Raw genomic sequence first — 27,393 nt, forward strand, 5'->3', positions numbered from 1 at the left:
TGCCTCTTCCGCCCGCCGCCGCTCTGCATCTATCCGCTGGCCCAACCGCTGCCACACGGAAGACACTCCCATTCCAGGGTCCTCCTGCCCGCTGGCCGATGCCTGCCCCTCTGATGTCTTGGCCCCGAGCCATCATCGCTCCCACCTTGAGCCTGCTGCTGCTGTCCACGTGCCCTGCCCATTGATGGCGGCGCATCCTCCATCTGCTGGTCTCCAGTTGGTGGGGTGTCCACCCTTGCTGGACCTCTGACTCCCGACTGTGGCAGGGATGTGATCTCCACCAAGCCCGCTGCATTGGTTGGGCCAAGTCCACAGGGGGCCCTGGTGGAATCTGGGCTGGAAGATGGCAGGGAGAACGACTGGCACATAGTCTCCACAGAGGAGGAGAGGGCCGCCAGAGTGCCCGACACATGTAGGAACCCTCCGACCAGGGCCCCTCCCACTGTCCCACGTTGCCACACAGCTCTTCGTGATGGCATACGTGGTCCCCCCAGGAAGCATGCATGTCATCACGAATGTCACGCGTGTGCAACGCGACACCAATCAGCACGGACCCCATACGTCATGGGTCTCCTCATCCGCAGGTAGTGGAGTGGCTGAGGACGTGGGCCTCCCCCTACCTGCGTACGGGCCTGGGACAGGGCATCCCTGCTGGTACATGGTGCTGCAGTCACATGGTCAGGGACAGTGACATGAACAGGCCTCTCCACGGCGACCTGTGTTGCCTCCTGCCCCTGGCCCTGGACTGCACCACTTGCACCAGTGGTACCACCCCCACCAGGCCTCATGTGCGGCTCAGCAGTGGCCTCTTCCTCCTCTGTGTAGACCACCAACCTGGATGGCTCTGCACCGTCTTCCGTCATCACAAGCCCCTGTGGGGGCTCACCCGGCCCTTCCGCTGCAGCCGTAGTGGCTGATGCGGCACCAGTCCCCTCACTCCCGGATGATGGTAATTCCTGGGAGGGTGGCTGGGCCTTGCGTCAACGGCCGGTGGAGGCATCCCCGCCGCTTTGCTCCACAGCGCCGTCTATGCCCTCTTCTTCACTCGACGCTGTGTAGAGGGAGACATAGAACACTAGCATCAGGGTACTGTACAATAGTCCCCTAGACAGGAAGCAATAGCACATGAGTGGCACTGTCAAACGTCACTTCCATCCTGTCCGTCCAGAACACATGGGTCAATGCAGGCAACACACATGCAGAAACAGGCACGGCGCATGCAATCAACATTAGCATCCATGTACAAGGGCCTCTATTGACATAAATGTTGCCTTCAAACTCACATGCATCATGGGTCATACTGATCCCATGCACACACATCACCGGAGGCTCATGCATCTGGCCTCGTACACCACAGACACAGTGGATACAAGGATGACTAGACTGCATCAGTGAATCAACACATCGTCACAGACATGTGTCATGCATCCATGGTGTTTCAAAGTCACACACACGCTACTCAGACACACATACATGTACACCATACATGTCCAAGACAGCAGCACCCATCTCTCACACCCCATCCATGTCCAAGAACAGAGACAGGCATGCATTCATGTGTGCATTCCGCATGCTGCTCCCCATGTTGAATTGTAACACATGCACCATCCATGTGGTTCATGCATGACTGGTCTCACATGCAGCACAATGATGTCCCTGCACACACACATCCATACATGGCCTATGTCACACATACAGGCAAGTAGCTGACTACCAGCACACTACAACATGCCCTGTTTCACACAGCAATGCACGGCCAGCTATCGCTCAACTCCAGACGAGTCTGTCTCTGAAGGATCCGGACATGGAGCGCTGGGTTTATGCATTCCAGGACCCTCGTCTGGATGTTGGTCAGGCTGACCCAGCACCCCTCTGCATCCTCTGACTTCAAGAGGTGCTGGGCCTTGCTGAGGGTCCTGGACCTGAAGTCCTCCCAGCACTTCCGGAAGTGTTTGATGTCGCGGGTTGCCAGCCCCTTCGCGTTGATGGCAACCACTACGTCCTCCCAGATCCTCTCCCGTCCTTCCTTGTCGGCGCGCAATGGTGTGAAGAGGGCATCATAATGCCCCAGAACTTGCTCCACCAGGATAGCAACTTCCTTATCGCTGAAGCTGGTAGCCCTCTGCCTCTCTGGCTGCGGGTTGCCAGTGGTCTCAGATGGTGTTTGCCCCGACATGGCGACCTCTGAGGCAGGTGTGGGTGGCCAACTGGGCCCTGGGGCTGGGTTGTGGAGCGATGGTATACCAGTCGGGAGTCTTCTGTTCCAGCAGGGGTGGACATAGCAACTGGACCCGTGCAGATGGCTAACGTGCAGGCTCATAATAGCCGGGCGTGTGGGCAGCAGGCAGGCGTGCAGCAGCATATGGCAGGTGGGAGCGTGCTCGGGGATCTGGGGGGCCTTCTGGGCAGGATTGTGGTCTTCCGTGTGTTGTCGCGTGACCAGCTTGTTACGGAGTGATTTGGCATGTGAATAAACTGCACGTCAGCATGTAATGCGAGGAAAGGCCCTTACCGCGTAAGCGTGTCTGTGACGTGACACGCGCGGGCGTTCCCCTGGCACAGGTTGAAGATCCCACGTGGGTTTCCATCGCTCTGTACGTGCTTTTCGTGGGAAGCGGTGCATGTGTTTTCCAGGCATTGCGGTTCACATGCAATTACTTCACAGTGGGCGGGTGTTGGCTACACGTCGTTCTTCTACACGCAAGGCAGACGGTGAGTCGCACATGCTACTTTTCCCACTGCGGGTGTCCATGTTTGTCGTGTACCCCTTTTTTATGGCCATATTAGCCTGTGTGTTGATCGCATACGTATTTTTTGTGTTCCTGGCTGTCACAGCGTACTGCGTGTGTTTTTTTACATGCACGTGGGCAACAGGGTCGCTTATCTCTTTTTCTTGCTTTTCTGGGATGCAGGTGCATTGCGTGACACGTCATTTCTCCTAGGGGCCACAGAATGGGACATTCATCGTAGCTGTATATATGTGTTTTTCCTTTGCGCACACTTTTGTAATGCGCAGGGACGCTACCGCCTGCCTTCGCGTGGCAGACGTGTTTAGGTAGGCCTGTGTGTGCCTTTGGCCGTGAAAGAGTTTCCCCTATTCGATTCCATGAATACGTGTGGTTCGCGTGCGTGTGGGCGTTCAGTGTGCTTCACAGCAGTACATCCCCAGTTACGCCTTCTTTTTCACACATTGTTCCCCATTCCGCGTGTTATGCCCCGTGTCCCGCCCCCTTTTTGGTGTGTGCGCCAACGTTGTGCGCTTTCCCTGTGCGTGTCGGACATGGTGTTTGGGATGTTGCAATGACGTGTGCACCCATGTGCGCCACGCAAGGATTTGGTGCACATCCAGGGAAAACACGCACAGGCCCTTCCTTGAATTGCATGCATGTGCTTGCGCTAGCTTTTTCATGCTTGCGGCAGCTTGCGGCAAAATTTTCGGCACACATTTGTTCCATGAATCGGCCCCTAAGTATTAGGTGAACATGTGAGATTCCATTCTGCATCTCCTCTTTGGCTCCAGTGCAAATGTATGCATGAGTACAGAGGCCACATCATCAAAGCATTATACTTGTGGAAAAAAGCAGAGAAAATTAATTTAGCACTAATGTTGGTTCTTAGATTATTTGCAATGGACCAAACAGGTTTGGCACCGATTAGTATTGTATAAAATGGGTTCACAAGGGCAAACATGATACAACATGTTTTATGTAATATGTTTATTGGGTAACATGATGCCAAAAATTAGTAAAACAATGTATTTTTTATCTTATGCAACAAACGTAGTCCAAAAACACTCTAATTTAATTTTGCCATGGGGAAAATGTTTTTAGATATTGTGACAACACCTGTTTTCTCTATTTCATAGTATCAACGAATTTGCTCACTATTTAGAACTGATGCAAATGTTAGACAATCCGTGCCGAGAGGTCTGTTAAGCAGGTCAAAGTAGCACTGAACAGAACTGCTTTCAGGGTACCAGATTATCTAACATGTGCACCTGTTCCAAAAAGTGAGCAAATGCTTTAATAATATGGAATGGATAAATCAGGTGCTGATAATCTAGACCCTAAACTGTTGTCATTGTGTGGGGTGCATTTAAAGGCCCTAAACAGAAATCCCTTTCACCTGAAAAACCGCATTAAAACACTGCACAAAAAGCGGCTTTGCTGTGCTTTCCATGTCACATGAGTGGCAAGCAATTGAACACTATAATCCAAAAACGGCCCTGCATTGCTTTTGTTTCACCTAAATGACATGAAGTTATGCACGGTATCCAAAAACGGCCCCACATTGCTTTAATTTCATCTGAATCACAATAAGTATGCACTGCATCCAAAAACGGTCTTGTTGTACTTCTAATTCACATTAGGGACAAGAATTTAAATCCCACAACCAGACAAAGCTTTTGCTTTCCCTGTCACTTGAACAGCAGCCCTTGAAACACTGCAAATGAAAAAACGGCTTGCACAGGTGTAAAAAAATAATAAATAGAAATGACTTCAAAAAGCCACGGTGGAAGGATAGCTCTGCTCACACTGAAATGTCAGGGAAATATGCTGGGGGAGCAGGTGGGGGGGGTTGACTAAGAAATGTACCTCAGGTTATCCCCACAAGACTTCAGTCACTTTGAAGAGGCACATAATACAGTAAAAACGAGATTGGGGCTAAGTCAGGAAACCTCTCATTGAAAAGCCCTGCTTCCCACTAGAAGTCACACCTACTAGTGAATCATCCCGCTGTGACACATGATGTTACTGAGGGTGTTATAATTCCCTGCTCTGCCAGCCTTGAAGACAAGGGCTCAGGAATTTCAACGAAAGTAAGTGTGGCTAAAACTTGACTGGGAGGTGTGAGCTCCTTCCTGCACCCACAACCAAGAGCAAACTGACAACTTCAAAGGGATCATATAATTCTCTGGTCACCAGCTGTGAGCGATAACGTGCCCCTCCCACAGAGGGGGACAGATCCTCCCAATTGACATTAAAGGACTGATTCAATTTGTAGGCATTTTCACAGTAATTAGAATGAGAAATCATTTCTGGGCAGTTTTTAAGAGCTAAAGCACATTTTCGTAGGTCTTTGGGGACTGAAATGGCCAGTTAAGACTAGTTTCTGGCTGCTCAGAACATGTGACAAATATGAGATTTGATGGAAAGATGGAAAATGAAATTATGAACATGCTTGATCATTTGCAGAGTTGTAACTAATATACATGTTGTGAAAAGGACAAATTGTGCCACCGGGCCATGCTACATCGTGTTGGCGATTGGCATACCTAATTCCCTATGACCAACTAAAACCACATATCCAGTTCATATGTCGGGGGCTAGAAGAATTATGAAGTTATGGGACATAACTGTTTTTTTGTCAAAAAAGTGGCCAAGAGAACAAAGAATAGTAATAAATGCACACAGACAGATGGTGCTCTCTTCCCTTGAACCAATCATGCCATGGGCGGAGAAAGGAATGGTAAACTGTCCTATCCGAGTGGTAGGGGTAATTATAGGGTACTCCCCCTAGATTGCAAAGTGAGTGATGTCATTTGTGCTATATAAGGGGGACTGCACTAGGTCAGGAGACACACAAAACACAGGGAGGCAGGAGAAGGGAGATGGAGAGGAGGGGGCTGAACCATACCATATTAGAGAGTGCAGAGACCAGACCTCTTTGCCTAGCTGTCCAGAGTGTCCTGAGATCCAGCTGGCTGTCCAGAATCCCACACCAAGGCAGAGTACAGAGTCCAGACCATGTGCCTAGTTGTCCAGAGTGTCCTGAGATCCAGCTGGCTTTCCAGAATCCCAAACCAAGAATTACTGTGTAAGTAGCAAATAACCCCAACCCTAAATTGCCCTTCCTTTTTGTAGCATTGCACAAAATAATTACCCCATTGAAGACCCTTTTGAAAACCTCATTGAAAACCCCACATTGCTAGTGTAATTCAGTCACCTTCCCATAGAAGAAATTGTGGTTAGCCTGTGTATGTTTGCATATTCCTTTGGTAAACCTCTCAGTGTCTGTGTAAATACTTAGCATATTTTTAAGTAAATCAATTAATTCCCCCATTAAAATTCAATGTAAAAGTTGGTTAACATTCAAAATTAACCACCTTGTCCCTGGTGTCTTTCTTTAATAATGATAGTCATTATAGTGTGGCCTCAAAACAATTAGCCTCCTTGTAACTGAAAACCGAGTTTGTCCGTGTATTGTGTGCATCACCCCATGAATTCCTATTTGCATCTGTCCCAGTAAAAACCCAAACCATAGTCCCATTGAAACCAATCCATTTTTGCCTACAAGTTTATCTGTTATGTTTCTTGGTCCTTGTCAGTGAAAAACAATGTTCCTATTCTGAGCTAAACCCCTTCCTTGCGCTGCCTGTCATTGGAAATCCTGTGTAAAACAAATTTCCATTTGCCATGTATCTTTCCTTTCGTATTTGCCTCCTTCGAAAAATTATTTTCCTACCTTATTTCTATTGTTGCCAAGGTGTGCTGAATAGTAGTCTCTAAGCTTCACTATCTCCTCAAGTCTAAGCAACACCAATTTCCTTTCCTTCTGTCCCCTAGCCGTGTGAGTAATAATCAAAAAACAATTATGCCATTTTGCTTCAAATACGGGTTTTCACTTTCTTTGCTGGCCTCCCATCTTGGGGTGGTGGGCTATACTCCAAATTCGATTTTCTCTCTCTATCACTACTCCTTGACACTGCCTTCCATTCACAGGAATCAAGTAAGATAATGTTTGGGGGTGAGTGTTGCAGGGGGAGTGCTAAACCGTTGGTTTCATCTCTTTCTAAAATTGCTCTTTTTCTGTGCTGCCACTAAAGATTGTGAGAATTGTAATGGGATCGCTTAACCTAATTGTTTTGAAGAGAGTAGTGCATTTTGTGTTGCCACAACATTGGTGGCTGTGAAATTGTTTGATTTTCCTTTTTTTATTAAATAATAAATGAATAAATATCTTCTTGATGCACACAAGCATGATTTCTGGTCCATTGTGACATGGCGTGTTTGTGGAGGTAGGGTGCGAGATGGGTTGGAGGCCTACTCGAACAGAATAGAACCTGTGGTTTATAAAAAAGTATAAAGCACTTTATTGTACACCACATTCATTGTCGGGGAAGGAGTCCATGGCTGGAGCGTGCTGTGTAATAAAACCATGACAATTGCATTAGACTTTGAACTATTTCTGCTGAAACAACTGAGATAAGAATGTCACCTGGTTTCACCCTGCCTGGAAGGTAGGAATTTGAATTCCTCTTGGTACGAAATCGAGTTTTTACATAGATGACTCTTTCTAGGGTTTTAGTAAAGAGGGGGACCCTGCATGGTCTTCAAGGAGTGCAATATATGCTCCTTGAAATTGATAAAATACCAGTCATACAAAAAAGGGTTTGTCACCAGGGGAAAATTGGGATACTTGATGCAACACATATCCTTACGAACCTAGGAGTTTCTGGGGGCACATCAGAAGTTCTGTTCCTGCCTATCTCTGTGGTCAGTCATTAGCAAGAGGTATAATATGAACCAATCACGGGAAATGAAAACAGTGGAAAGAATCACAAAAATAACACATTGTATGACTTTAAACCTCTGGTATGGTGTACCATTTGTGTTTCAATTGCATAGTTGTCTTTTGTATCAAAGTCCCTACAATCTGTAACAATAAATGTGTACATTATTGTGCCCCTAAAGCAGAAATATTAAGGGATTGGATCGCATACCTAATTGATGCGAGAAGAGAAGTAACAGTACTAGCAGAACAACACAATCTTGTTGTGTCTTCCACTGTAGCTTGCTGCATAGAGTGAACTACGATAACTAGGGGAAAAAATCAATTTAACCAAGAATCATTTCCCAGCCTTCCCTAGTTTTGTATTGATTTAGGGGCGCCTAAAATCAAAGGAGGTTTAATGGCCTGTTTTTGGTTCTTTTAAAAAAGATTAAAAAAGCCCTCCTGCCCTCCCTGTTGCTAACACCTATGTCAATGACACTTCCAGGCAGACTATTACCGACATCCTCTTGTCTGTTCTCTCCCCAGACATATGGACTCCCCACTTTGTCTCTACTCGCTCCCCTTTCTCCTCTTGCCCATTAATGTTGGCCCTAGAGGGGAAGTACTCTTCGCATATTTCCCATCCTCTAGGTGCCTCATTAATGTCTATCACAATGGCACTATCATGGCCCAAGGTTCTCAACCTATTCTTATCCTTCTTGACCACCTGCCCTCTCTCATTACCGTCCTCCCTTCCACTGCTACTCCTCCTTCCTCCCCTCCTCTACCCACTCCCCCACCACCGACGGTAGTAGCACGCTCCTGTACCCCTTCCCGGAAAACTTTCAAAGGTGGTAATCAGCTTCCCTTAGCTACTCTGAATGCTCATTGTGCTGTCAAACACTCCTCTGGAAGCTGTTTCCTTCTTGAAGGCAATGACCTCAATGTCCTCACTCTAATAGAGACGTGGTTCAATGCCAGCTCTGTAACTGCTCTTGACACCCTCCTTCCTGAAGACTACAAACTCCTATTGAAACCCAGGCCCAACTGGTCTAGAGATGGAGTGACCATGATTTTCCCTGAGTGGATCCCTGCATCTATCATACCTACTCAATCCTAATCCTCTTTTGAATGCCTTGTCTGTAGGTTGGGAGTTTCTTACTCACCCTCGCTACCATCTACAGGCCCCCCGGCCCAATATCTCTCTTCCTCTCTGAACGGGCCAACCTCACCTCCTCACTCTTGTCCTCTACTTCTAAACTCCTCCTCCTTTGTGACTTCAATGTTGCACCTTGACTTTCCTGAATCAACCAGCTCACTTTTCAGTGACCTCTGTGACTCCTTCTCTCTTACTATTCTTCCTTCTTGTCCGACCCACTCAGCCAGACACACTTTGGATGCCTTCATCTCTGGAGACATCTCTATCTCTAACCTGGTCACCAGCCCCACTCCTGGTATGAAGACTCTCTCTTCTTCTCTTGCTTGGTGCCCCTCAGTCCCCTATCCGAGCTGCCTCCCACACTGCCAGCCTCCTTCACCATCACTGATCAAGCGAGTGTCCGTTGCTGCCTTTGCTTCCACTTTCATCAACCCTCACACTCCTGCATCTGACTCTGTCCTTGTTAACCTTCGCTTCTCCATCTCTGACACCCTTGACATCCTTGACCCTGTCATGATGATCTGCCTGACACCTGCCTCTGAGTGCAATGGTTGGTATGACTCTGATCTAGCTTTTCTTAAACATAAGTGCAGAGTTGATGAACGGAAGTGGCAGACCTTGGGTACATCCTTCGACACACTGTCCTGTAGCCTACTCCAAAGGCAATATTATTTTTCTATCCACTCCAAGAAGAGGGACCACCTCCAAGCCCTCATCTCCAGAGCCACTAAAACACAGCTGATGTTTTCAAAATCTGCAAGGGACTTGCCAATCCAATTGCAGTTTACACCTCTCTCCGTCATTCCCAGGCTCTTTGCACCCCTTTGGCCTCCCATTTCACTTATAAAACTCAGGACATCCTGTTCTCAATCTGCACCACCCCCTTCTCCACTCCCACTTTTGATCTCCTGTCTCCCGAGGCTCTCTTCCCCCCACCCACACTCTCCTCTCTCCTGCCCATTGCAACTGAGGAGGTCTCTAAAGCTGCAGGTCTCATCCAAACAGGTACTCCCTGCTCTTCCAGATCCATTAAGGACAACTACTCCTCTCTTGCCTGGCTCGATTCCTGCACCCACTCCTTTGCCGCTGTCTTTATCCTGCTATGCATCAAGCACTCCTGTGTGCACCCTTTCCTAAAAAAAGTCATCTGACAACCCCTCCTGCCTAGCTAATTATCACCCTATCTGCAGCCTCCCCTTTCTGGGAAAACTCTGGGGAAAGTTGATCTTCCCCAACTGACCCTCCATACTGAACTTGTTGCTTGCCTCCATGAACACCAATCTGGATTACGGGTATCCAGAGGCATGGGAACTGCTACCGTGAACACCCGTGAAGACATGCTCACAAATCTTGACTCTACCTCTGCTGCTGTTCTTCTTCTCCCTTTGATTTCTCCTCTGCTTTCGACACAGTTAAACATTCTATCCTCTTTAAACGGCACTGTGATACCCTCAGCATCATGGACCGGGCACTGGAGCAGCTGACTTTTTTCCTCACTAACTACCCTTCCTACTCTACCTGCGGCTTCCCCCAGGACTCTATCCGATCACCGTGGCACTCTTATTCCTCCTCTCTCCTTCCTGATTGCCTGCCTGCTATCCAGTCATGGTGTGCGGCTAACAATCTCTGTCTTAATACCGGTAAGGCAGAGATCCTTCTTATTGGGACACCTGTGCCCTGTTTCCCTCCCACCCTGTTGCCTCCCTCCTTGGGCCTTCTTCACTTACCATCCTGTGAGGCCAAAATCCTTGGGGTCATCTTTGACTCCTCTCTCTCCTTCACCCCTCACATCTTGGATCATGCCAAGAAGCCCCACTTTGAGCTTTACCTCTTTAGAGGCATTCTTTCTTTCTGTACCGTTCGCCAGAAGCTCAATGTCTCCAGACCTCTGGCCTGTTCTGGGCTGGACTACTGCAAAAGTCTCTTCCTCAATCTCCTCCTTTCCTCCCAATACCCACTCTAGCTAATCCGGAATAGTGCTGCAAGATGTATCCTTCGCCTCAGGCCCAGGGACTGTATTTCTCCAGGCATAAAATGTGTCCACTGGCTCCCGTTGGCCGCGAGGATCACATTCAAGAACCTCTGCATCCTCCACAGGGCTTTCTGGGGCCTAGGTCCGTGTTATTTCAACTTTCTCTCCGTAAACACCTCCCTGCTAGAACCCTCTGCTCCTCTAACTCCAACTCTTTTATTGTCAAACGCTTCTCCAAGCAGAGTGGGTGGCAGGCCTCTCTGTTTGGCTGGTGCATCTTTCTAGAACAACATCCCTGCACCTCTCAAACTTGAGCCGGACCTCCTTAAGTTCCGGAAATGTCTGAAAACTCTGCTTTCTCTCTCTTCCTTCCTTGCTAACCACCCCACTGCAACTGAGACTGTCTGTCTGATCCTTCATGAATCCAACAGGTGGCCAGGCCCTCTGCCCAGTCGATACCAGTACCTCCTAACCCTCAGTACCTCCCACCCCTCAGCATTGCCCTTGTGGGCCCCCTATGTGGCAGCTGTGCATCCCACCCTTGGTATCCCTCTGTCAGCAGCCTCCTCCCCTGGCAACCCTTGGCACTTCCCTCTGGGGCTCACCAGCACTTGCCCATTCCATGCCCCCCTCATTCCTTATTGTTAGGAAAGATTCCTCTTTACTCCACCTTTCCTTCCATCTTTATGGAACCCCCACACTTTTTTCTTTTCTTTTTTAATCTGACCTGTACTTTCTTCAGTACAGTGAAGCTTTAACCTTCACTGCATTGGCTTTTGCTCATATTTCGTGGGGAAACAGACATGGATTTCACGCTGTCAGTACTTGGAAACGTTTTTTCCCTTATCCGTGTTTCTGTTTTACAAGTTTTGGTTACTTTTGTATCACTTGTAGTAACTTTTGATCATTTTACAATGCAGATTACACTGCAGTACAATGGGGTACCTTTTTGTTTTGTCCTAGACTAACATACAGGATTTTTTATTACTCTAGGTGTGCTAAAAGGATAAGCTGGTGGCAGCAGCGACTTTTTCCCACTTTTGGGGACATTTTTCGTTTTAGCCTTACTGGGTTTACTTTGTTTGTCTACTAACTGTGGCTACTGGTCAAACATGACCGTGCCACGAGATATTTCACTTGTCCTTTTGCCATCTTGTTCTTTAGTCTTCTTCCTGGCCTGAGAGGCCAGGAAAATCCTTATAAGGACTTCCAGGACCCGGAAAAGCAGAAGCTTTTGGCGGGCTTCTGGAGGGCTGTGTGTGTTTTCTGCCAGGATGTGGGCTGGGACTGTTTGGTCCCAATCCACAGCATGGTTTCAGTCTGTCCGAGTGGTGTGCATGAATCCCTCCTGATTGGACCACTGATGGGTGTGTGTGGGGGCTAGTCCTGCTATTGGCTAGTGAGGGTAGCAACTCTTACCTGTCTTTTAGGATAAGAAGAGAGCCCCTGCACCCATTCTTTGGAGATCCTGGAGAAACGTTCAGGAGCCAAGAATCCTATCCAGCTGCGAGCCCCACAAAAAAACCTGAGACCTGACTGAAGGAGGCCTGGCGACCATCTTCTGCTGCTGTCCTGGAGGACAACAGACAAAACAGTGCCAAAGGGCTTGATTTGATCCCTTTTCAATTAGTGCCCCAATGCTTGCAGCATTAATCACCAGTTACTGATTAAATTCCAAACAAATTTACAAAAAATATATCATTTACAATATATATATCATTTAATAGTCTTCATCATCATTAAAAAAACTTTGTGCAAATGTCACCAAAATCAGCCTAATCACTCACTACATTCGTTCTAATTCAAATTCATACATACTCATTCATTCATTCATCACTTTCCCAACATGTTTCTTTCTGAACGTGTGTGTAAGCAAAGTTAACAGAAATTCTTCAGGGGTAGTCTGCCGTCTACCAAAAACAAAAATAACCCACTATTGATATTGGTGAGGGTACAGAGCATCTAATAACAACTACAATCAGATTATTGCAGAGTCAATCAAGAGGAAGTAAAAAGCACAATAACAAATATAATAGCTTTAAGCACATATTCATTTGAGTTGATCGAATGAATGAATGAATGAATGAATGAATGAGTATGTCTGAATTTGAATTAGAATGAATGTAGTGAGTGATTAGGTTGATTTTGGTGACATTTGCACAACACTACCCCGGAGTGACCTCAATCTTTATTCACTCCTGATTTTCACACTGTTTATTATTTCTTGGTATCTGTGGTGAATACTTTATATGTTTTTGATTATTCTGCTGTTCTACTCTCAAATTGTGAAGAGGTACATGTTACTAGCATTTGCACTTTATACCAGTTGTCTGGTTATCGAAGTTTTTAATGTTGACTATGATCAAACTCAAAGTTTTTTTTAATGATGATGAAGACTAATAAATGATATATATTTTTTGTAAATTTGTTTGGAATGTAATCAGTAACTGGTGATTAATGCTGCAAGCATTGGGACACTAATTGAAAAGGGATCAAATCAAGCCCTTTGGCACTGTTTTGTCTGTTGTCCTAGGCTTCGCCTACAAAGTATAGAGGTTGTGCCAAAAAGAGGGCTCATAATCCTCTTACCTCCCCAAAGGTGTTTTGTTTGCTGTCCTGGAGGAGCCTTGTCTTGCTCGTGATCTTTAGCAGTCCTGTGAGGGAGCTGCGACCCTTGGAGAGGAGGGACCATCCATTCCTGCTGTTTGCTCGCTGCCAAAGAGTGTCTCCGGAAGTGCCCCGGAACTGTCCTGTGGTTGATGAGCTTCAATTTTGGGTTACCGTGCTGACAGTTTGGACCTGGAACTTGGGGGATCCTCAGCTGGCACTATGAGACTGACCTCTATGGAATTGCGCCATCCTAGCACCAAAGAGACCCAAGATAGGAGGGAAAGTCTGACCGCAGCTGCTGAGTCCCTTTGCGTCACCGTGCTAGGGTGATCACCATACAAAATCGCCCACCTGACCCGAGGCAAGTCCTGAGAGGGGACCTGCATCGTGTTTTGCTGCAATCTTCCATCAAGAGTACTTGCAACATTGAAAGACACCAACCAGAGATCAGATAGAACTTGCAACGTCTGTGAATTTGGGACTGTGAGATTCAGCTGGAAAAGCAACCTCTGGCCCTCTTCCTTTTTCCTGCCAAGTCTGGGGAAGAATCAGAGTATGAGGGGGTAAGTTACAGAGCTTCTATCCTACCCCTATACTCCTATTAAAATTCAATGGGCTTATAATTAAACTTAATTCGAACACTTTTGGCTTTGCCACTACTTGCTTGCCTAAGACCTCTGAAAGTTGGTGCTACATTTGGTAGTTAGTTTGATTTACACCCTAGGAACACTTCACTGGACCCCAGAGAACCTACCTGCATTTTTCCCTGCTTGAAAGATTCTGTGGAATGTTTTCCTGAACTATTGCTCAAAAGGCCCTAGACAATTTAGGGCAGGACACTTTTAGTTAGGGATCATCTCTGTGGACCTTGAGTGCATAATACCAATCTAATCTTTCCTTTGCATGAGTTTACGATGTGTATTATACACTATAGGAAGTGACTATATATATGTATCTATTGTTTATTAGTGTTGTGTGATAACTCTACTTGCTAGAAGTCATTTTTCATAGTGTGTTTTGGCCAATAAATAATAACTGTATTTTTATACATCCTGTCTATGTGTAATCAGCGTCAGACTGGCCTCATCGGCCGATCGGCCACTGGCCGATGGCCCTTGAGCACCTGGGGGCCGGTTTTCATCAGCCACCCCCTGGGCCGGTTTTTGGCAGGTGTTTTTTGAGTGCATGACTGCATGTGCGTTGGGAACTGGGCTGGCCCTGTGCACTGGAGCAATAAAGCAAGGTAACAACATGTGTGTGTTTACACGTTGTTACCTTGCTTTGATGATTTTTTTTGCAAATTGTTATTTGCATGCATCCGTCAAGGGCTCAGTCAGCCAGGCCATGGAGAGACACCACGGTAGCACTTTTGTCAATTGTCTCGAGTGTCGAGACAATTGACAAAAAGTGCTACGAATGTGCTATGAATTATCCGTGACTAATTCTAGCATGGTGAGCCGAGCGGAGGCTGGGCTCATGGGCTGAAGCCATAACAAGTACTTTAAGTTGCAAGCAACTTGTGCCTTGGCCGGGTCCTGGGGCCGCAGGGGGAAGGGAAGTTAAAAACCAATTAATGCGGCAGCAGCGCCCGCACACAGAGACTTGGAGGCACCAGAGAGGTCAATTCTGTGACGTGGGAGTGTTGTCAGTGTTGTCAGTGTCACGTGAATATGGGCCTCTCTTGCTGCCTGCCGCCCACCTGTGCATGATTTTGCACAGAGTCCGAGTCCCACTCAGAGACAGACACAGCCGCGCACACAGTGCAGCAGCAGGGCAGGGCACTGCACTGGCAGGCAGTCTGTGTTGCACTGAGCACAGGTGAACAGGTGCACTGCTGGCAGCCAGGCACTGTGTGCAGCAGGCACTGTTTGTTGCATAAAAAGCAATGAGGAACTGGAAGGAAACCGGATCCTGCAGCAGGTAAGTGTAGGAGAATGGCTGCACAGCGGATGAGGTTGGGGGGCTGGGGGGACACTCCTGGGGGCGTAGGCCGGACCCCTGAAACAGCCTGCTACAGTAGTACAGGGTGCTGGGGAACAAAAGACCGGCATTGCAGGGTCGGCGGCCGTCGGCCTTAATGGCCTAGATTCTGCACAATCAGTCTTTTGTTGCCAGCATATAGACATAGATCCAGAGGCCCTCTTGTTTGATTTGCAGACCTCTCTTTGAGGTTTAGATTATGGATCGTGGATGGAATGGAATTCCTAGGCATTATTTAGTGAAAGTTAAGTGGCCCCCTTCTTGGTGGATGAAAGCACTCCCTGTAGCTCGCCTAATACTAAATCATTTATCTGGCAGTGTAGGAGATACTTGAACAGTGCAAGGGGAGGTAACCTGCAGTTAAATGAGTCGGTTGTTGAAATAGCCTGGCTAACGGCTATGTAATGGGATACTCAAATGTGTGGCCTGTTGATCTACGGGACTATAAGAATGTCATTCTTAAGAATTACTTTTGTTGTTGGCCTCAGACTACGATTGACTACTCAGCCCATGCATAATGTCATTAAAGGTGAGGTGAATTTAGCCGGCCGTAAGAGTTAGCAATGCATGCTATTATTGCAGTGAGTGACTAGGTTTGGCTGTGCAATGGCTAGATGTCAAGCAGCGTTGTTTTTGCTTGGCTGTGGCCAAAGATGGCTCTTGTGAGTTAGACTGGTATTTCAGTGAAAGTAGACATGCAGGTTAATTGATGTGGGAGGAGTGCAGATGCTGGAAAGACACTGAGACAGTCTAGGCATGCGACTGGAATGCAGCTTGTATGACCAAATGTCATGATGGCTTTGCTGCGAACAGGATGTGCAGGAAAGCAGTGAGACAGTTTTGCTGTGCAATAGATATCTGAGTAGTACACTTGAATTAACCTGGCTATGCTTTTGGAGCATGGGTAATACAGGAGCTGGTTTTCATTCAATTTGTAATTTTACGGCGGTGAGTCGTCACGTTCACATACGCGTAGGCTGCACCCCGGAGGCAAATCTTTGTCATTTGCACGGACAAATTCACTTTTGCACTGTTTCATTCAGCCGGCAGATACCATTTCATGCCAGCATTTGCACTGGCATGAAAAGCCATGTTAGCACAACTGCTGGAGTATTTGTATGGCAGAGAGGAAGGGTGGCAGTTGAAATACTAGTTGCATTTTACCCCTCTTCTCCCCCATACAAATCAATGAAAATGGGCCGTGAGTGACTTAAGAAAACATGCGCAAAAGCCTTACCCACGGCTTTTGTACATGTTTCTTATGTTACGCTTCCATGAACATGAGCTCCAACGGGTTAATCTAGATATTAGTTCAGATAATACAAGAAATCAAGATTGATACAAAGAGTTAATCTAGGTATGCGGGTAATACAATGTCATTCTGTTATGCAATTAAAAAGGGATAATAAAGTGAGTTGATACAGTTATGCAGTTTATATGCAAGTAAAAGAATGACTTGTTCTAGTTATGCAATTGGTAAGTAGATACTAATATAGTGAGCCCATGAAACTAATTGTTGTGCAGGCAACACAAAGAGGTAATCAAGCTATGTAGTTAATATGTGATTTATAACTTTGCTTTTGTTGGGCATGTATGCCCTGGGTGTGCAGGTAGACAGAAGGGTAATATAGCTATGCAGTAGGTTTATATGTTATATAGTAGTGAGTCATTGTAGTAATGTAATTGGTACGAAGCTAACACATACAACATTATCTGTGCATAAGATATACAGGTAATGCACAGAGCCCCTTTAGCTGTGCATTGGGCATAGTGGTGAGCAGTAGGTAAGAATAACGATGCATATGCTGTGCTGGTATACAACGTGTCATTTAAGTGGTGGGACTGATGGTTACTGAAATTGCACAGGATTTGCTACGAACTAGACTTGCAGCTGAAACAATGAATCAATCTACATATGTAGGTAACACAAGTATGCAATCTAGATATGTAGGTAACACAACTATGCAAAGTAGACATGTAGGTAGCACAATGTACACGTAGCTTATCTTAATGTTGATCACTCAGTTTGTCTAAAGGTGACAGCAGGGGTAGAGCACCAAGTCTTGCAAGTGCCTTAAAATGTCTGCACCCAATTAAAAGCCTAGCTCTGTCAGTCATGAATCCAGGTGTGGACTTTCCCGGGAGGCCTCTGCACATCGGGCCTCTTTTGGGTGGTACCAACTTTTATTTCCACATTTTCTCATAAGGAAATGATTGGGCTTGCTGAAAAAGTGTAATATGGTGCCCCTTTGAAAATTATTTCCAGGGCCTCTTTTGGTTCCAAGTGAAGAACACCCCTGGTGGGTGTTTTATGTTAATGAGGTTTTACAAAGTGCAAAACAATTCCCAAAGCCCTTAAATAATTAATGACCTGGGGATGCAAGTTGCTGCTTGCATGAGCGCAGCTACTCAAAAGTCCTAGACAGGTACTCAATACTGGAGTGCATTGGGTTAATTTATGGTGATTTGGGGAGTACAGCATGCTCAACACTTCAAAGTTTTTGGGGAGGCTAGTGTTCTGTAGTGTTTACCATACTACTGGATTGTGTATATGGTACCGCAATGATACAATGCATTTGTAATGGGAGCATAAAACTACAAGCACCAGAATGCAGAGAAACTCAGGTTGCCCCTTTGTCAGCTGACTTGGGGCATAGTTATGTTATCAAAGTGCCATACACCAACACTCTGTTCTGCATCCTGCTCCAAACCGTAATGTGATCATCGTGATGCTGTGACTCTCAGAGTCGGAGATGAAATATTCCTGCTCATTGCAGCTAAGAATATCATCAATGTTTTGGTTTCAAGGTGTTAAATCGGTTGCTCTCTGAGACCATGTGTTCACATTTTTCAGAAGCCAACTGTAATTATACACTGACAAGTTGTCAGTCACACCTGTGTGCTGTGTGAATCACAAACCTGGGGGTTGGCCATAAAATGTCATTTTGGACATTGCCAGGGCGAGCACATCAGGGATGAGATTAAATGCATCAACAACACAATTAAGTAGGAACTTTGGAGAGAAAGGGATCCAACATTTGATAGGGTTATTGAGACCGCATAAATAATTGAATGTACTGAAAGCAGTATCAAAGAGTTCACATGGACAACAACAACAAAACGATAACAGAGGAAGATTTCAATCACAAAGTGAATGCACAGGCAATGCCCATGCAGAGGAGCAAAACGTTTGAAACTTAAAAACTCAGAAGCTCTAGAGTTCTGTAAGAGGAGGCCCAATGCTGAGGCATGAGAGCAGACTCACACACATGGTGTTTGCCGCTGAGAGCAGGTGCAGTGTAAAGTAGGAGTTCCTATTATTGTGGGCTCCCCTCTCACCTGTCTCATGACAAATAGTGCATAGAAGCACAAATGGTCTGCAGGGATTGTAGTAGAAAACGCTGTTTGGCCAGGTCCTGCAAATGTTTCAGGGGTGTCACAGGAGTGGTTCACAAAATCAGTAGTATTGTCGGTTAGAACTGTATCTGGCAAATTTAAGAAGAAAGAACCACATGCTGATAGCGAAATAAATCAAGTGGTTGTTTCTATGCTAATTGACAGTGGAGACAACTATATATTGATCAGCCTGGAGCTTTGATTGAATGAGTTCAAGGGTTGTACGTTAAGAAAACCAAGGTTTAAGGGTAATGCTTATGAAAATGTTCCTGTCGCTATAGGTGAATTTAAGGCAACACTCAACTTCAAAGGGGACACAGCCATAGGGCGAGTATATGTGGCATGGAAAAGAGGTGAGCTACTCTTGTGGGAAGATAACGCAGAGCAAGCCATAAAACTAGACACTATTCACTTGTAGCAAGTAATTGGCATTAGAAGGAGTGCATTTGGCCAATGATGAGAAAAGCAGTGTGGTGGAAACATAGTGTCCAGGACTGATTGATAATGGAATTCAACATCTTAAGAGCTTTGTTCATATGAGACTTAAAATGGAAGCATTGCCAGAAGTAACAAGGGTACGTCCAGTCCTTTTGGCATTCAGAGAAGAATTGGAACTTGACTTAAAAAGGATGAAAAGGGAGGGCATCATAGAAGCTATTGATGCTTCAGAATGGGTGAGCCCAATAGTAGTGGTATGGAAGAGCAATGGAGCAGTAAGCCATTGCATAGACTTAAGGATTCTGAATAAGAACAGAGTGGCATAAAGTTTCACCCTCCCAAAAGTGGATGATTTGGTGGTGAGTGTATCAGGTGTGCACGTTTTCTATACTGCACATGAAATCAGCATCTCCAACAATAGCAATGGAGAAATGTGTATTCAGAAAGAGCAGTTTGACATATTTAGGCCATGAGATATCTGGGGATGGAGTACATCCCGAACATGATACATTGATGGTAATCCTTGTCGTGCGAGAACCCAGAAATAAGACAGCAGTTGCTGCATAAACGTGAGTGGAGAAAAGTAGAATGTAGAATGTGAGGGGTGAAGATGATTGAGGTGGAAGGAGGTTGGCTGATGTTCAAGTTGTTGCTGTTAAAGTACAATGTAACTAAAGAAGAATTGAACTTATATATGTCTCTGTGCATCAGCTACCCAACAGTTATTTTCCTGTTGGCAAAAGTCAAGAAATGCTGACATTAGTGCATTTGTTTTTAATATAAAAGGAATTATAATACTTAACTTGTTTCCAATTGCAGTGTCTGACAAAGGAATTTATTTAAATTAATTCTGTTTGATGGTGGGTAATGATGGAGCACAAGCCTTGCTTTTGGAAATAACAGAGCCACTGTAGTAGTGACAGGCACACATTAGACGGTTAAACATATGAACAGTCCTTGAATCAAAAGTAGCAAAGAGCAACACCTTATTTGGGCCTGTTAGGGTACCTAGATTTAGAGCCCCTGTTCATGTCAGGGCTGTGCTGTGCTCACCCCTTGCCCGACTCTTGCTTACACACACACAGATTCTTTGGCAGATTCTTTGCAGTGAGTGGAAATTCTCTCCACCCACTGCACATCTACAGGACCAAGGAACTCCGTGTTTCAGACCGGTTAACTGTCTTTTAGTTACCTTTTGCCCCATCCAAAACCAACTCAGAACTTACATGTGATACTCCCAATTTTGCAGGATCTCCAACCACATCAGTCCTCCTCATCTGACCTGCAAAACACCAACACCTCTCCCCCACCTCCTTTCACTCTTGTGCAGAGCATCTGGAATGCACAATCCCTCTGCAGCAAGTCCTCCTAAATCACTGACCACTTCAACATTAATCACATTCAACGGCTTGCTTTCATAGAAATGTGGATATATACTCACGACACTGCTGCACTACCAGCTTTCCACATTGGCACTGCTACCTTCACCCAATCGCCATAACCTGTCACCATTGGTAAGTGGGGATCAGCAGGAAAGTGTACTTCAAGATTTTCTACCAGGAAATATCAGGCAAGGGTGCATTCTAGTCCCTTTTTTGTCTCAATGTACAATTCAAATCTATCTGTTTTCATTTGCCATGTGAAGTGGATGCCCCCAGGCTCAGAGGCTATAAACATGGTGTTCATTTCTTTGCAGATGACACTTAATTACGTAACCCTTGGCAGTCTCCAACTACAGAGACATTCTTTCCAAAGTAACATAGTTACAGAATGTTCTTATGAAAAACATCACTGAGACAAATGTTATGGCTTGTCATCCACTGAGGGCATGCATGCATGCCGTTTAACACCCCACATATAAAGTGAGACCTTACAGAGTGCGGATGGTTTTCACAACCTGGCTGTACAATTTTCTAAATCTATTGATTGGTCTGCACAAATAGATACGAGTGTGCTTATTCTGGCTACAAAAGGTGAGGAAGTACATAATGTTGTCAAACACGATGGTGTACAGGTGCTAATTTATGTCATTAGATTACATAGAGCTCAAGAAATGCCAAACTCAGTTTACGGAGCTGAAATGTGGGGTCACTACAAGACCCTGGAACTGGAGGAGAAATAAATCAAATACTTTCAGATGCTCTTGAAATGGGTGGTCAGCGCATTCCGTGGCTGCTTTACGCAGATTACCTGGTATTAATTTCTCAAACCCCCATGGGCCTGCAAAATTTGTTATCTGCCTTATCCAAATATGCCTTGGAGAACCAATTAACTATAAACATTGAGAAATCGCAAATTATGGTCTGTAGGCCCCCGGGGAGAGCCAAATTACAAAATGCTGTATGGTATCTGCAACAAAAACCGATGGACATAGTCTCTGAATATAAGTACTTGGGTTTGTTCATCCAAAATAGTGTGGGTGACTCACGTTACCCAAACAAGCTGCGAGTAATACTCATGTCTCTTACATCTCAGGCTAAAATTCTTGTCTACAAGTACGGCAAATTTTCTCTAAACCATCTTCTCCTGTTTTACGAGCAAAAAGTAATTCCCATACTTACGTAGGGTGCTGAATCAAAATTGTACATTAATGATCAGGTTTGGGACAAGCTAGAGGCGACCTTTTGGAGAAGGGTGCTCCATTTGCCAAACTGTGTGCCCATGCCGCTCCTGCGTCTCGAACTGGGTATTAAACCTTTATCCAGTAGAGTCAAATGGAGCACGTGTGCGTTCTTTCGTAAGTGTTTGCTTGGGGTCACCAACAACAACATATTGAGCACGGTTGCCAGCTACTTGTCCTCCTCAAATCTGTACTTTCCCGCCAAATGGCGCAGTTCAGTTTTGAACACTCTATTGGAAGCTAATATCTCTCTACAGTATTTAATTGAGAACCCAGCGAGAGCCAAAATCAAATACTTTCAATGGGCGTGGATCCATAACTACGAAATCTGTGCAAATTACAGAGATTTCAATATTAAAACCTTTGGCATTAAACGCCTGGGGCAAATGGCCAGCTATCTTGTGAAGTGTCCTTCAGCAAAAATTAGGAACCAGTTTTTACGCGTAAGGTTGAATTTATGGCCCACGAGGGAAGTCCTGGTGAGGTGAAAAATTATACCCGCTGATCAAAAATACTGTCGATTTTGTGAATCTGCTACTGTCATAGAAACGTTGCAGCATTTGATAGTAACATGTCCTCATTTAAACACCTTACGCTTCAAACAATTCACTAATCTAACAAATTTACATTTGGCACGGGACGAAGGCGAGACATGGAGCATTTTAGTAAATAGTCCTCGATTTTCGATCTTAAAGTCCATGGTACACTTCTTGGAAACCATTTTACCAACGGAAATTTATTTTTAAATGTGTCATTGCTACATTATAAGTCCATACATGTATGTCTGTCTCCCATTTGATATGGGCTTTTTATTTAAAATGGACGAATCGTTATCTGGTTTCCTTTGAGAGGTCTACACATGCATATGTGTTTTCTTTTGTATCATACGCATATATGTAATTTTTAAGTTGCTCTCATGTCCCTCTTTGTCCTTCAATCTTTGTTGGTTCCAATGTTAAGTTTGAATTGTTTATTGATTTTATTTTGTATCAACATGTAAGTTTGAAAAGTTGATTGACTTCAGCTAAATCAAAAAAAAAAAAAAAGAAAACACAATCTTAAGAAGAATGCTAGGCCTACCTTACAATGTCCCCTCTATTGTTCTCAAGCTTCAACATCTGCTATGATCGCACCAGATCCTCAAAATGCCTCATGATTAAAGGCACTGCGATTTTAAAGATTATTTGTATTCAATCAAATACATCATTGCAACTTCATTATTGATACAATCTAATGTAGGTGTCTTGTCCTTGTCTAATTTTAAAGCAATCAGGAAGTCTGGTTCATTCATGAAATGCCAGAATGTGCTTTCAGCGAAGAGAGCTTCTTCTCATTCCTGTTGCCATGTGCAGGTATTATCCGTGTCCGGATTTTATTTTTATTATTTACTGCACTGTATCATCCAATTGTTCATTTTTAGTAGATGAACATTTTGGATAGGGACATTTGTGGGAATTATTCTTAGGGAATTGCCATTTTCGGATTATATACAATGTTCTTCTGTAGAACTTGCAATCCGAAAAATTGTTGATTGATTGATTGATGTAAGCCTGTTCTTTGAACGTGTAGTTGGGGCTGCATGAGGAGGTGCAATCATTTTAGCAATGGTGCTGGTGGCACGTTCTGTGGAGGCACGTTTTGGTATTTGGGTGTGTGTCTGAGAATATCAGCACTCAAGTTTATTTTAGGCTTGTGTGTTTTAAGTATATTTTGTAATTCCATCCTGTATGTGATTGTGTGTTGATAGATTAACTTTCTAGGTAAGTAAAGAGTGACCGTGTTTTTTGTGTTATTTGTTTTTTGTTGAAAGGACCCTGTTTACGAATTCTGCGGGATCTAAAGGATGTACGCCCATTTAGGGCAAGCTGAGTACTGTCAAGGTGGGCAATGTGTCTTCTGTGTGGAACTAAACACTCAATGCATACAGGTTAAACGTGTACGGGGGAAGTATGTCTAGTTGTAGTCGTTTAAGTTGTGGTTTAGGCTGTCTTGCACTGTCAGCTACTTTAATCTTCTTCCTATTCTGTAACATGAGAAACTTAGTGGTGTCATGTCACGTTCCCTATTAATTTTCCCAGCTGGTTAAGTGGCACAGCGAGTAGAGCATTCGCTTTGACATCTGTGCAGAACCTGATAACGCAGGTTGGAATCCCGGCAGGGCCAAACTCGGCCTTTCATCCTTCCGAGGTCGATAAATGAGTACCACACACCGTGGGTAAATAAGCAGCGCTCAGATACCTGAGGGTTCGTAGCGCTATATAAATGCGAAATTATTATTATTCGTCAAACAGATGATGGAGTATAACATAATGTTTCCTTTCATGTGCATACTATGCATGCCTAGTTGAGATGATTATGTGCAATGTATACACGTTCTTTTTCCGGGTATAAGAGGGGCCTGGCTATCCCTAAACTTTGATTATAAGTTGGAATGAATAGTGAACTCACTCTGTGTGCTTGCTGTTAAAGGCAGTGATACATTTTAGATAAAAGTCTTTTACGCCCTATTTCTGAACAATTGATTAAAATGATGTGTTAATGAGCACACAAGTAGATCCCCATTGCCAATATTCTGTTAATTTCAGAGAGTAGAGACTAGAGTTTCCAAAGTGGTATAACTGTAAAGTGTGGTTCCTGTCTTTGGACCAGCACAGCAGGCTACTGTCGCAGACGGTGGCAAAGGGAACAACTAAATCTCAGAGTAGGGGAAGCGAACCTCCATTTCTGAATGGTGGTCCCTTGCAATAAATTGCTTTAGAGTTCCATTGCTCATATTTACATATAGTCCCACATTACCGAAGCAAGTACATGTATTAACACAATATGGGTTAATCAATATTAAAAGTTTAACGAGGAGGCCAGAACTATTGCAGGCATTGGAGTCTGGTGGTGCGGGTTAAATGCAGCGGTATTACTATATACCATCTTGTTACTGCACTGCCCAACGATGAGGTGGGCGGAAGATTGGAAGACTGACCTCCAGCTTTGAGGTGGAGGTCAATCTGCCGAGTTATTGTCCATTTTTTTGGGCCAGAACTACTGCAGCAGAAATTACTGCTGCAGTAATTTCTGCAGAAAATGCCCCATTGAGTTCTATAGAAACAAACAATGCAGAATTACACCACAACTTGTAATCCGGTGGTAATACCGCCGGACCCTGTAGCGGTAACGGTAATACAGTTTGGTGGTATTTTTACTGCCAAGATACCACCACACTCGTAATGAGGCCAGTCCTTCGTCAGGGACTGGATCAGTCACCTTCCTAGAATTGCAATGATCTTTAGGTTTGCTTCCCCTCGTCCGAGATTCAGGGCCTGATTTATGGAAGTGTTTTATAATGGCACAATCCCATAGGAAAACATAGTTTTATAATAGCACAATCCCATAGGAAAACATTCCATGAATCAGGCCCTCAGTTGTTTAAGGGCGTAAACATGTTTTAGCTCCGAATCGGATCTCTTTCTGTGATGCATTCTGCTGTGCAGCTTGTCGTTCATGCACAATAAGAGGTGCATTTCAACACTCAAGATCGGCCAGTGATAGCACTGGACCTCCTTCCTTTGGCCCTGCTCTGTCGGATGCTCATCCACACATGTTCATGGAGATATGCGGCTGGAACCTGGCGGCAGGGTCCAAGGTGTCATGTGTTGCGTGATTTTTGTTGGGAATATTTTTGCTATCTATTTTGGCTTAGAGTATTTGCCTGTTTTTTTGGGGAGAGAAGCTTGTTTGTAGGCCCCTTACCTGTGTGCATTAATGGGTCAGGCGGGTCGACAACTATGTTGGTGCCTGAGATCTGTGGAGGAGGGATGGCATGTAATCTGCTGAAGAACGTTATGTGCACGAACTGATCAAGTGCTCCCAGTTCGGTTGTTGTTAGCCATTGGGTGTACCAGTGCGGGTGTCTTTGTATCACGTATGATCATTCTTATAGCTGCATATGAATGAAGAGCAGTAAAGAATATACGTTTCCACTCTCCGCTACTCTCTGAAATGTAGTTGTATGAAGACACTCGTTTGCGTTAAAGCACTGAATTTGACGTCAAGGCTTTGCAAATCATTTCATGCAAATGTGTCTGCCTGCACCTTAAAAAAATGTAACCTAATTAATGAATGCATAAATAAGTAAATTGGCAAACCAATTATTCTTGTAATCAAGCGTATAGATGTTTCTAATGTGTAGGCTGGGAACTATCCAACCATTGAGTTCTCCTTAGAATTGATATCTGGCCGGGACATATTTGATTTCCTATTCGGAGTATAAATACAGGCAAACAGAAGCACATATGGGGAATTTCAATTGCCCGTGGTAACATGCATGTCATGTTTTATTAGAATGTATATATATTGTTTGTATTGTATTAGCTGAAATTAATCAGCTTTTCAATATATAAAATTCATCATTAAAATATATAAAAACAAAACTTAATATATCTTACATTTCAACATAAACAAAAAGATAAAACTCATCAGTTATTCACAATTGATCAATGTTGCACAATATTACACAACATTTCTCAAACTGGTCAGACTACTATTAGTAAAAAAAACATGTATGTAGCATGAACCTTGATCTAGAGCATCATAGCGGAATGGAAGCTGGTCTGAGATGAATTTGGGTTGTTTGAGTGCTGCAACGAGGTCATAAGACGCACTAGGGCTGGCAATGTTTCAGCTGCCCATGCTAAGAGCACTGGTGTAATAGGGGGTGTCATCTCCATTGGCACCTGTGAACGTGAGATGCGGACGACAAGTCGTTCTTTGAAAAAAAACAGGGAAAATAAACTCACCTTAAGTAACTGACTTGCTGCTCACCCAATCAAAGCGGAGAACAGGTTTCAGCAGAGGAGGGCACTGGCCATTCCAAAGGCACGTTTTTGCACCTGCAGCTTGCGATCATGAGCAGAGGCGTTGCTAGGGGCGGGGGGGGAGCTCAAGGGGCTAAAGTCCCAGGTCTTTTGGTTGTAACCCCCGATATAAGCTCAGGGGACCACCAAAAAGGCTAGCTAGCCCCCAGTCAGGACAGTCCCAAAATTTGCATAGCCCCGGTTTTTTCCAGACCTAGCAACACCCCTGATCATGAGTGAGTAGGAGCGGCAAAGCCACAGCAATTTTAAAATGTGACACACGTGCACACTCGCACACATGAAGCAACCTCTCACACCAACTTTAAGCAAAAAGGCCAGATTTTCCTTTTGTTCACTTTTAATTTCTCCTATCATTTTTACGTCCGCCAAAGGGACTTGAAATAGATTTTTTACATTTTGTATGTGTACATCCTGTCCGCTCGCACTTGTGAAGTGCACAGTAATTGTTTGTGATGCATGTGCAGTACCTTACCACTCAACATTAAAACCATTGAGTCCTTCCAGATCTTCAGGAAACATGTTATCAGATGGCTCCTGAACAAAGAGTAGCACGTACCCTCCCCTAGATATTTGTGTACACCTCCCACTTCTTAACTATGTTTATGAGTATTGTAAATTGTTGTATATTGTAACTGTATTCATCACACCATGTAACCGTCTTCTTTAAGCGCCCTTCTGCCTCCGGGTTTGGAGCGCTATACAAATAAAATAAAACAAACAAACAAATTCTTTGAAAACCAACACTCCATCACAGGTTGCAGGTAGCCGCAGGCGCAATTTACACCTGCCACACTTTGCACCTGCAAATGGCAATCATTGTAAACTGGGTGCATTCTATGGCTCTTATTAACAGAGT

Source organism: Ambystoma mexicanum, chromosome 7q (assembly GCF_040938575.1).
Source record: "Ambystoma mexicanum isolate Mex_15411 chromosome 7q, UKY_AmexF1_1, whole genome shotgun sequence".
Taxonomy (NCBI): domain Eukaryota; kingdom Metazoa; phylum Chordata; class Amphibia; order Caudata; family Ambystomatidae; genus Ambystoma; species Ambystoma mexicanum.